This window comes from Furipterus horrens, unplaced genomic scaffold (assembly GCF_987537825.1).
Source record: "Furipterus horrens unplaced genomic scaffold, mFurHor1.1.pri manual_scaffold_4, whole genome shotgun sequence".
In the NCBI taxonomy this organism is placed as follows: Eukaryota; Metazoa; Chordata; class Mammalia; order Chiroptera; family Furipteridae; genus Furipterus; species Furipterus horrens.
This window is the reverse complement of record NW_028327174.1, coordinates 35993421-36005515: the sequence shown is the minus strand read 5'-3', so window position 1 is coordinate 36005515 and position 12095 is coordinate 35993421.

The window sequence follows — 12095 nt, the reverse complement described above, 5'->3', positions numbered from 1 at the left end:
GAGGGGGACCTGGTACTCCGTGCAAATATAGGTAAACCACACCACTTGTAAATTATTGGTTATTGGTTTCTTAAACTAAGTCATGCTTTCTCTTAATGGATGTGTAAGTCCCTGTTATGTCTCTGTTCTTGCCATGACAAAATATCTTAAACGTAGGCTTTGAAAGATTGATGTCTAGCATGACTTGCATGGGAATTATGTTGTTCCATTTCAGGTATTCATTTTATAAAAGAGCTTCATTTTCCAACCTAGTTCTTCCACGTCCATGTCTGAGAAATTGCTCATCCTTCTAACTATAAAATCTAGAGTAATATTGAATTATAAAAACATAAAATATTTTTACAATCCAAACTCAGTATTTAGCCTAGTCATGTATCTTCCCTGTTTGTGCGTGTGTATGTCATATGTGGGAGTGGAAAACAGATGGGATACCCTTCATGTTTTTTCACTCCTTATAAATACTTCAGTGGCTCCAAAACTACTTCCCACATGAATGTGAACTTTACTGACCTCTATACATCCAGATCCTAGAATGATGACTAACACAATAGGCACTCAATAAACATGTCTTGGAGCATTGAATCTTTTACATTTCCTTTCCCTTTTGCCTTCATTTTTCATCTTGTGACCAAGAGGTACAGCCATTCTGGAGAAGCTCAGATCCATCAAAAGTCTCTGGACCTGATTCTAACGAAAGGTACAATACCTCAGGGCAGAAGATCAGAGAAAGGACTGGAGTGTTGGGATCTTGAACACGTGGGAATTTGGAGATGAGAGCTGATACCTGCTTCTCTACCCACCACATTACTATCCACCCACCCTAGCTTCGGCAGGCTTAGCGCAGCCAAGAAATATCTTCTTGGCCACCTCTTCCCCAAATGACATTTGGATTATGGAGTACGTAAATAATTTAATAACCTGGTGCTAGTGGCTATTTCTAATAGATGTGCTTCAGGACAGCATGAATAAGAAAGCTGGGATGATGGCACACACTGACAGCCACATTATAGATGTGCTGCCCTGTCCCCACCCTGGAATGGGCTGCTTTGCTGAATCACTTTGGGCTCGGGGTAAGGCCTGGCAGAGAAGAGGCTGCAGGGGCGGCCTCCTTCTTGAGATGTGTTTTTCTTGCCTCAGAGGAGGAGAGCTGAAATGGAAACTTCTAGCTAAATAGAATTGGAAGGCAGAGAACAGGGAGAGAGGTGGTCCTGTCTTTCCGCCCCAGGCTGAATTGCTTTCATTATTGCTCATTTTGAGTGAAGCAGACAGATTGTCTTTTTAGTCTTTTTTTTTCTCCTTTCAGTAGTTATCCAAAAGTCTAGAAATTGCTATAATTTAAAGTTAATGAAAAGAAAGTTCAGCAGCTGCATCGTATTTCATACCATTCTTTCCTTTCCCTGGTCCGACCTCTCCCAGCGCCTGCAGCCTTCCGTGGCGTTGCCAAGGGCACCTCACGTTGCTGAGGAGCCTGTGCTGAGGCCACGGCAGGCTTCCCCACGGCTGATTTCACATTAGTCACTGACTGGGCAGGCGCTGAGCAGGAGCCTGGTCCTTTTCTCAGGCTGAGCAGGTGAAGAATGTTTCTACCTGTTCTGGCGGCATGACCAATGAATGATGCTGCTTACTTCTGTTTCACCTACTGACTTCAGAGTCCAATGTTTGTTAGCTTTAGGTTGAATATTTTTGATCCCTGCTGCTATTGCAGGAGGGGAGGAACAAGGCTTTGCTTTGGAAGGAGTTACACAATCCACCAGATTCTTCAGTTGCTGTGTGTGCGTTGTATGTTTTTTCATTAGTGGTCGTATGAAAGGCACAGGAAAAAAAAATCAGAAATGGTGGGAGGTTTTCCTGCAGCATGATTCCATTAGCATTGTCAGTGACTCCCAGAGGACCATTTTCCTTCTCAGCATCAGATGGACCTCTGAATGGATTAGTGTCAGGCCAATTAATTGCCACTGGAAATTTTCGTTAGGTCCCCTCCTTACTTTTTTCTTGTGTGCTGGTATAATTGTGTAACACCCCCTGAGAGGTCCATTGCAGCCCCACTAATGGCAAAAGGATTGACACAACACTGTAGAGACTGATGATCTGATTTGAAATGTCTTATCACTTGCACACTGAACCTTTTCATGCATCTAGAAGGTGTGGCATTGAAATCCTGGCGCTCTTTAGAAGTACCAACACGGAGCTCCCTAAAGGCTAGGTCTGCCTTTGAAAATGACGTTACCAATGGCTCAGGATGGTGACTGGGAAGGAATAGCTAATGCTTATTGGCAATAGGAACATTAAAGTCTGAAAGTAATCCTGTATTTGAAGATTTGGAGTTGACGGGACTGTCATCCCTTGTTGCAGATCTAGCGGGAAAATGAGAACACCTGGTGCCTATTAGTTACAGAGAGCATTGTTACATTAACCAAAGACCAGACTTTTAATCTAAAAGTCTGAAGTTTACTAGGGAGTTCTCTAAGAAAGCATATTCTGGAAACTGCTGTCTATTTTGAATGTTAATAGTGAGCGAGTATGCCTTGATGGCTAGGGTTGGGTTTAGGGCTAGGAAAAAGGGTTTCTCACTGCCAAGTCAAGCCATAGCTGGGCTGTTTTCTTGAGCACCTGGTCAAACGTAATAAAACAATTTCTTTTCTCTTTTGCCTTGGGCCCGTATTTTCAGATTCAAAGATGGGCTGGGACACATAATAGGTGATGTTAGCGATGAGCATAGATTGAGCCCTTAGAATCTTCGAGGCACTATTTCCAGCACATTAGGGATATGAACTCATGTGATCTTCACAATGACCCCGTGAGGCAGGTGCTCTTATCACTGCAATTTTATGGGTGTTGGAACTTAGGTAAAGAGTAGTTAAGGAATCTGTCCAAGTGTCTATAGCTAGTAAATGGTAGCAAAAGCTAGACTTGGACTGCTCACAATCTGACTGGTTTGAGAGTCAATGTTTTTTTTTTTTTAATAGTTTATTTTTTATATGTTTTATTGATTATACTGTTACAGTTGTCCCAATTTCTTTTCCCTCTGAGAGTCAATATTTTTAACCAAGGCAGAGGGGAAGCTCCTTCAGGAATTTCAGTTCCCAGTGTCATGTACAGTAATCACCACACTCTCAAAGAAGCTGCGTTGGTCTGTATTTCCCAGGCATGCTTATAGCCACTCCTCTGCAAACAGGGTCTTAGGTTCTTTGAATCACCTTTTCCATTTCTCTACTTGCTCAGGGTCATTGAGGTTGGGTGCAGATGAGTAACTGTTATATTACTTTGTTTTATTCTTTTAAGAAAGTAAAAGGAATGTCCTGGAATATATTAATGAAATGAATGTAGTTTTCTCCCTGTCTCAGAAATAAATGAGACCCTCCTTAGCATCCTTGAGAATATTGAGCAGAGGTTGTCAACTTTGTGAAATCAGAGCGTTGTGTAATTACAGATTCCAAACAGTAAAATAGTTTAATTTGTATGGCAAAGTGAAAAAAAAAAAAAGTGAAAGGAGAATTTATGCCCAACGTTTACGTTAAGAAGGAAAAAGAGGTTGAACCAAGTAACCTTGAGCACGTCACTCCCTCCTTTTGGGCCTCGGTTTGCTCTCCTGCGAGGGGAGCAAGCTGGATGAGAAGGATCCCTTCCAGTTCTAACACCATGGTTTGAACACAAGAAGTACATGTTAAGGAGAACGCTCTGGCAGTAAACTAAGAGATTGTGAAACATTTTCCCCCCATTTTTATGTTTCCTTATTATAGTCATACCAAGGTAATAAATAACTTTGATTGTAAATAACAAGACTCAGAATTTCAAACTTAAGAGCAGGAAAATACTTCTCTTTGCTTTATATGAGAGCCATGACTGAGCTTGGAAAAATGCACAGATGTAGAGGGGGAGTGGGACTATAATCTGGGGGGTAAAGGAGAAATATGATCTATAAAAAGCATTATAAAGTATGATAATTTCATTAAAAAAAGAACCCACCTGAAGTCTAATTCCTCTTACAAAACAGAACACGAACCAGCTAGGTTTGAAGAAAGAAGCTGTATGTATCTGTGAAAACAACGAATCCATAAATCCACCAGTATCTCCAAAGGAGAGGTGGAAGGTTTGCCCTTTCCAGTGTATACAGCCCACTGCTTGAAGCTCTTTGTGACTTTGTTACTCCCTTAAAGGCTACATGAAGTATTTATTATAACCTGGAGTCACCTGTGACTATGGGAGTCAGGAAGTGGCCCATGGGATGGCTCTGGGCTCTGGAACTCTTACTCTGCCCCTAGCATAGCATTCCCTCAGGTCAGTGAGCCCCAGGGCTCTCAGATACCAAGACTTTGAAGCCCTAATCCAGTTTGCTCACCGAATGGAGATCAGGGCTGGGGAAGAAACACAAGAAAATTATCTGTATTGCACTTGCAATGTTTGCTAGCGCAAAGGGATTATGGGCTTATACTTAGGTTCCAGAAGATAAAATCTATTAATCTGTGTGTTTTTGCAGTGCTTTGCTTGGATAAACTAATAGAATAAAAAATAGAAAATTTTGGTGCTAGCACTGTTTACCTGGTTTCCTGATGTGCCCTTGAATTTTAATTTGTTCACAGTTTATTTTCATCGACACCGTTGTCATCAAACACTTACAGAGCATTGACCATAGATTCTATTTTAAATCAAATGCAGATAACCATTCATCCATCCATCTATCCATTCATTCATTTATTCTTCACAAAAGCCATATTATTATTTTTCAGATGAAGAAACTGAGGTAGGGAGGGAGGCACAGAGGGTGGGAGGCTTGCATGACATCACACATTGGAATTTAAACCCAGGCCGTCTAATTCCAGAACCATACTCTTAAATGGCCATAATATATGGCCTCTCAAATACATACAGGCATGAATTCAAAGGGTCCTTAATATAACATTTTGGGATTTTCCAAGTCTAGCTAACGAGGACCATATTTTTGCATATTATTTTATGTATAAGCTAAAATATGTAGTCTATCTTTTTTCAAAATTTTTATTGAATTTATTAGGATGACATTGGTTTATAAAATTATATATGTTTCATGTGTACAGGTTTATAATATATCATCTGTGTATTGTATTGTGTGTTCACCACCCCAAGTCAAGTCTCCTTCTATCACCATTTATCCCCCTTTACCCTATTCTACCTCCCCTCTCCCCCTTTCCCTCTGGTGATCACCATATTGTTGTCTGTTTCTATGAGGTCTTCTTTTTTTTCTTTGCTTAATCCCTTCACCTTTTTCATTCAGCCCCCCAATCTCCCTCTCCTCTGACAGCTGTTAGTCTGTTCTCTAAATCTATGGGTCTGTTTCTATTTTGTTGGTTAGTTTATCTTGTTCATTAGATTCCACATATAAGTTAAATCATATTGTACTTACTTTTCTCTTGACTATCTTATTTCACTTAGCAGAATTCTTTCCAGGTGCATCCATGCTGTCGCAAAAAATAAGATTTCTTTCTTTTTTAAAGCTGAGTAGTATTCCATTGTGTAAATATACCACAGCTTTTTTTTTATCCACTCATCTACTGATGGGCTATCTAGTCTATTTTCAAAGAATTTATTGCTATATATTTTATATTTATTGCTACCTTGAAGTGATAGTTTATTGATATTTATACTCTACTCTTTTTCTACTGTCCTTTACTTTCCCTATTTTTGACTCTGTCTCCAAAACGACCTAAGCCAAAAATATTTTAAAGCATAAAAGAGGCCAGGTGACACAGAAGCAGAGATCTTGCCACAATTAGAAGTGTGTGTGTTTGTAAATTCCTATGATTCCAGTTGAAAGAAATTTTTCTTGTAGCTTTTAGGTAGAATTTGAATGAATTCATTCTTTTTTAAAAAAGGTTGTGTTCTATTTTATAACTAATCTTCAGATAAGATTATTATGCAGGGATAGGGATTCTACAAGTTCCCTGGCTGATTTCTTTCATATATTACACATCCGTAATTGGGACTTTCTTCCTACTGTGTATTCTAAATCCTCCTTACACAGCAAATTAGCATGATAAAGGAAAACAGATTTATAATGACACTTCCCTGGGCTACACTGACCACTGCCTTTTGAGTTGTTCTTGCAATATAAGTGGTCCTCACCCATTTTTGGATGTAGATTGTACTCAGATAAAATGGAAACTATTCCATTTTCTCACCTGAGGTGGACTTGAACTCTACCTTGTCTTCTGGAAATAGGAAACCAAAAGTAGATTTTTTTTCTTACTATTTCAAAGTTGGTGCATTTTTCAAATTACATGCCCGAAAAATTTCCCCCGTTCTGTAGGCAAGTAACTCCTGCAAGAAGCTTAGGCTTCAGAGGACCTTGTGGAAATCACTCTTTTAAAGCTAGAATGGAAGCCCCTTTCTACTCTCAGCTTTTTCTAACTCAATGAATTAAATACAATGAGACCTGAGTTACATTTATATACAAAACTCAGCACAGCAAAATTTCTTACATGCCCATATTGGCTGCCACTGTTTAAAGATCCATGCACTGAACTTGGTGATTTGGTACATGGAACAGAGGCATTAGGGAAGTGGCAGGGAAGATGCAGGAGGGATATAGCACCTCGCCTCTTTTCCCTCTGCTGCCCAGGTATGCTCCACGAGGCGGCTGGAAATGGCTGCACTTGCCCAAGTTCAGGGAGCAGCCCTTTCTGAAAGCTTGGCTGAGGGCTCATGTGTGTCAGAGAGCAGGGAACGAAATGCACTTCTACCTGAAACTAATCACGTAGCTGGTCCCTGAGGAGCAAATGTCTGCTGCAGAAATAACTAAGTAGGAGCTCTTGGGGGATCCTTGAAAGACTAGGAAGTCCATGGGGAGGAGAAAGCAGCTGCAGCAAGCTGTCCCCCTTCTCTGTCCAGCTTTTCCCACTAGGGCTGCTCTGGCAGCAGAACCAGATGGAAATGTCACCTCATGCTGTTTTATTCCTCCTGGTCCACACCCTGCCTTATACAGTGAAAGCTCCTTGGCAACACCATGCAGAGGTTCTTTTCATTTTTAATTGAATCCTGAGAGGTATATATATATATATATTTTTTTTTTCCCTAGAAATGCCAGCTTCAAGTAATTGCTAGAAGTCCCAATAGGGCTAATCAGAAATTCATAGAAAATAAAGATGGAGGAGAAGACCTTACCCAGTGGGTTTCTGTCATTCTGCTCAGAAGGCTCTTGCAGTCCAGGGCAATGACCACAGTTCTTGGCATTGTGGGCTATTAATAGGAGTCTCGAAATTAATCTCTGTCCCGTGAGATAAGAGAAACTGATTTCATTGCCTGGGCATCTCTCCTCTGGTGACCAGACACCTTCCATTTTCATCAGCTGTTTATCAAAATCAGATTAATAAAAGAATAATGAGATCAGAATTGTTTATACCTGTCTTAATCTTGAATTACAAATGACTTCATGTGCTGCTGGAGCAAAGTACAGTGACCTATAGATGAACTAGGCTTCGTATTTCCTGCATTTTGTCCTGAACTCGTAATTATCCAAAGACCACAGTTGTTGAGTTGTTGCTGATTATTGATTTAAGTACAATAGGTGAGGCTTACTCCATGGGGGCTGTGGATACGTGGTGATAGATTCTATCTTTGTGATAAGCCATAAGTCACTAATAGTTTATTTTCAGTTCTCCCAAGTGGAAGACAATGGAGCATTTAGGAGGTTGTGCAGTTATGTAAGACATCTCTTTCCAAACAAAGAGGCGGCAGGACATCCAGCCAAAGGATTGAGTACAGGAGGCTGTGTGGTCTGGTGGTTCCAGGGAGAGACGCGGGGCCAGAGCTTCCTGGGTTCAGCTACCAGCCGAGACTCTGACTCAGGGGGAGCAGAGCCAAGTCTCTTGGCTTGAGGCAGATAGACTATAAAACCCAGGAGAGAGAAAACCGCAGGCCTGTGCTCAAGGACTCTGAGGGAAAAGCACATTTTGGAAATTAAAAAAAAAAAAAAAAAGATTACACTGTTAAGTTACAATTTGGGACTTTTTCAACAAGAAATGAGCATTTTTCCTGCTTATTGCCTGACACGTCCTCCTCTGGGCAGCAATGTGAAGCCAAGCCAGCCTCTGAGGGTGTTCTGTGTGGGATGAATAGAGAGGCCCGGGGGTCTGAGCAAAGTTAGTCAACCGTGGCGAGTTGTCACAAGTAATGCTCAGGCAGCCCGACACTGGGGGCAAAGAGGTTCTCATGAATTTCTCTTACTCATTCCGACGTCCACAATAAAATGTCCTCTGAAATTTTAGGAGCAAAAACCCCTTCCCTCAGAGGTCTGGATGCTTCTCTTCAACCAATTTGAGCAGAGATTTGCTCAGCTGTAACCAGCAGCCTGCTCAGCTGTAGACCCACACAGGTTCCCAAGTGTCAGCGGAAGCAGGGGCTGATGGGAAATGCTCTCCAAGTTCCACCAGCTCTGCAACTGAATCTTCTAATCAGACAGAGTAGGTGGCTACCTACATGGTTGGGTTTGAAGGGACTACTGGGCAGGTCTCCCCACCCCAGCATCATGCCTCATTTCTCTGAGCCTGAAAAATCTTCTGATCTTTAGTAATATCCTAGTAAAATGAAAGCAATATTTTTATATGTATGTATTTTTTAATCAAGATAAAAATATACCGGAAGTTCTCTCTAAGTTGTAGAACTATGAATGCTTTTTAGTCACCTTTAAAATATCTTTCTATTTTTCCAAATTGTTTAATATATTCTGGCATTACTTTCATCTATTTAAATAGATAAAAGTTAAGATCAGTTACTTTTTAAAATTATTGCTTTTATCATCATGATCACTATTTTAAGATTTATGTATTCTTCTAATTTTTTCTAATATAATATCTAAGTGCAATAAGCCTAGTGGTACATTTACACAATGGAATACTATGTGGCCATAAAAAAGAAAGAAATCTTATCTTTTGCGACAGTATGGATGGACCTGGAGATTTTTATGCTAAGTGAAATAAGCCAGCCAGAGAAAGACAAGTACCATATGATTTCACTTATATGTGGAATCTAATGAACAAAATAGAAACAGGGCATGTACACATGGAACAGACTGACAGATACAGGGGGGAAGGGAGAGAAAAGGGGGAGGGGTGACTGGATGAAAGAAGGTGAAGGGATTAGCCAAAGAACATATATTCATAACCCAGAGACACAGACAACAGTGTATTGACGGCTAGAGGGAATGGGGGCAGGGGTGGGAGGAGGCATGGGGGTGGGGGGGCGGCGGGGCTGAATGGAGGAAGGCAAAGGGGAAGAAAATGCGGACATCTGTAATAGTGTCAACAAAAAATATAAATAAAAAAGGGAGGAAAATGATGACTATTATGGTAGTCTAGAAAATGGAAACAATATTATTTATAGAGCTGTCTGTGTTTCAAGTCTGAACTTCCAGCCCTTGAGTTAACAATACCATAGTTGGGTCTTCTACAAATGGGACAAGGGATGAAGGAGGGGCAGATTTTGCTGTGAAATGAGGTTGGGGCAGAGGGAATGGCAGTCTCTTCTCTAGAAGAATTGAGAGAGACCAGGAGTGGAGGTGGCCTTCTTGGTCATTCTACCCAGAGCTGCCTAGAACAACTTCAAAATCTGGTTGTTGCCCTGGCTGGTGTGACTCGGTGGACTGAGTGCCAGACTGAGAACTGAAAGGTCACCGGTTTGATTCCCAGTCAGGGCACATACCTGGGTTGCAGGCCAGGTCCCCAGTTGGGGGCGTGCGAGAAGCAACCGATTAGTGTTTCCCTCACACATTAGTGTTTCTCTACCTTTCCTTCTCCCTCCATTCCCCTCTCTAAAAAATAAACAAATAAAACCCCTTAAAAATAAATAAAATTTGGGTGTCAGTGGGTGTGAAGGTTGTACCAGGCTGGTTGCTTTTACTCTAACCCAAGCTAGGCTAGATAGAATCCAGGGTTTTACTGTGGCCACCTTACACCAGCCTCAGATAAACTCAGGAAGTCATTCCTCCCCCATTTGCTTAAGTGCACATACCTAGCCATTGGCTAAATAGCCAAGTTTAATGTCTCATTTCTCAAACTTCTGTATTAAAATAAAGTAAGCTCTATCTTCTTTTTCAATTATATAACCATCCTTTGGTCCCTTTGGTTGCAATCTAGGAAAAAAATTGATAAAAATTTAAGTCTGCTCTTGCCCATAAACATATCTGAGGGAACATTATCTATTCTATAAGAGTGTGTGAATTCTTTCCTGAGTGAAAGAGAATAAAAACATGCATTGAAATTAGTAATCACATACTTTTCAGATTCTGGTTTCTCTATTTCTGATAATCCATTTTGGCCAGCACACCATTTACAGGGATTCCCTTGGTAGCCAATGGTCTAATAAACATATGCCTAAAAAGATGTAGAGACACTAATTTGGGGTTATAGTCATTTTCTCTGGTCACAAGTGCCACTGCTCCTTGTGGTCCTGAAGAGTCATACCTGGTCAGGCATAGATTAACCAGGGAGAGTTTCTGGGGAAAAGGGTGTGAGTAGGAATGCAAACAGAATAAGGGGAACTCCCCACACAGAGGCCAAAGTCCGTAGGTTTAAGGACCCCAGAGTGCCCGCTGATATCTCATTGTTCCGTGGTGTGATCAGGTACGATCCAAGCCTCCTCTGCCATTCCTGACCGCAGCAGGTGGCCCTGGTGCCCACCTCAGAAACCTCTGCCTCCTTCTCCAGCAGGTTTCCATGTGAAAGAGGAAGGACAAACAGAGATCCCACAAATGAATCTCTAGACCTCCGCCCTCTCCCAGTAAGAGAATCTTGTTAAATGGAAGACTTCACGTCTCAGTTGAAATCTTTGTACTTGAATTATTGCTCGAGTATCTGCTTTTTCCCTAGAATAACAGGTGAGTGTATATTCCATATCCCTTTGGTTAAAGGATCTTCCCAAACAAAAAGAAACACAAGAACAGTAATAGCAAGACTTCTTCTAAGAACCCATGCTTTGGAGTAAACATATATAAATATTTGTTGGAAAGAAATGGCAGAGTGAATTGTCTCCAAATTGGCATCCCTATACATTAGTTTTATTGTCAGTTGCTTAAAACCTGAATTTAAAAAATACCATAACCAATATAATGAGTTTGTCATAAAGACAAACTCAAAAGATATGAATATATGAAATGAAAAAATAATTTACAATAATTTATTATGACCTATAAAATAGATTCTAGTAAGGGAAAAAGTAGATTCCTGGCTGTAAAATTTTGATAATTAAATTTGCCACAAATGTAAAGATTCATGTGAGTGCTTTCATATCCAGCCTGGAGAGTGAAGCTCCAGTTGGTATTTCCTGACTATGCTCAAAAATAAATCTTTTTACGATTCCAAAATGAGAATCAGTGACCCACAGATTCAAGCACACTGACGGTTCTTGATGGTTGACTTTTAAATAAATAAGGGCTTGTATACTGCAACCTAATATACAGTGGACTGATAATGCACCAATGCTCCGTAAAGTTCCGTTTTAAAGTTGGGGTAACACATGCTTCTATTACATTAAATTAGAAGTAATATGAAAATCAGGAGAACTGTCCCAGCTTCTAATTCTGCCTGGGAGAAGAATTGAGAGAAGATAGCCACATTCAAAAACATCCAGATGTGTAAAGCAACAAGTAGGGACCCAGACAGCACATAATTCTGAGAGTTATCATCAGCAAGGCTTGGTGCTACCTTACAGTAAAAGCAGAATTTTTGATTGAGGTCCATAATGTTTCTAGTTTATAAAAAGAAAGTCATGGGGAGAGGGGAGCAAAACAGGGCCACTTTCCTACTTGGATGTGGAACAGGAACCTGAATCAATGAGAAGTGTCATGAACTGTGTAAAACTAGCAAAAGAAGGAAGAAATCAAATTTTTATTAAGTTCCCTCTATGAGCCAGTCACTTGGCTAAATGCTATTTCATTTAACTTCCCCATGACGCTGTGAGGCAGTGATATTTTCCTCCACTTTATAAAAGAGGAAGCTAAAGACTATATGGTTTATCCAAAGTCACAGAGCTAGAAAGTGGCAGGTTTTCAACCTTAAGACCTACAGCCTTGACAATAAGGACAGGAAACCCAGTTCAGAGCCTGTGCCCTAAATCGTCATCTCTTT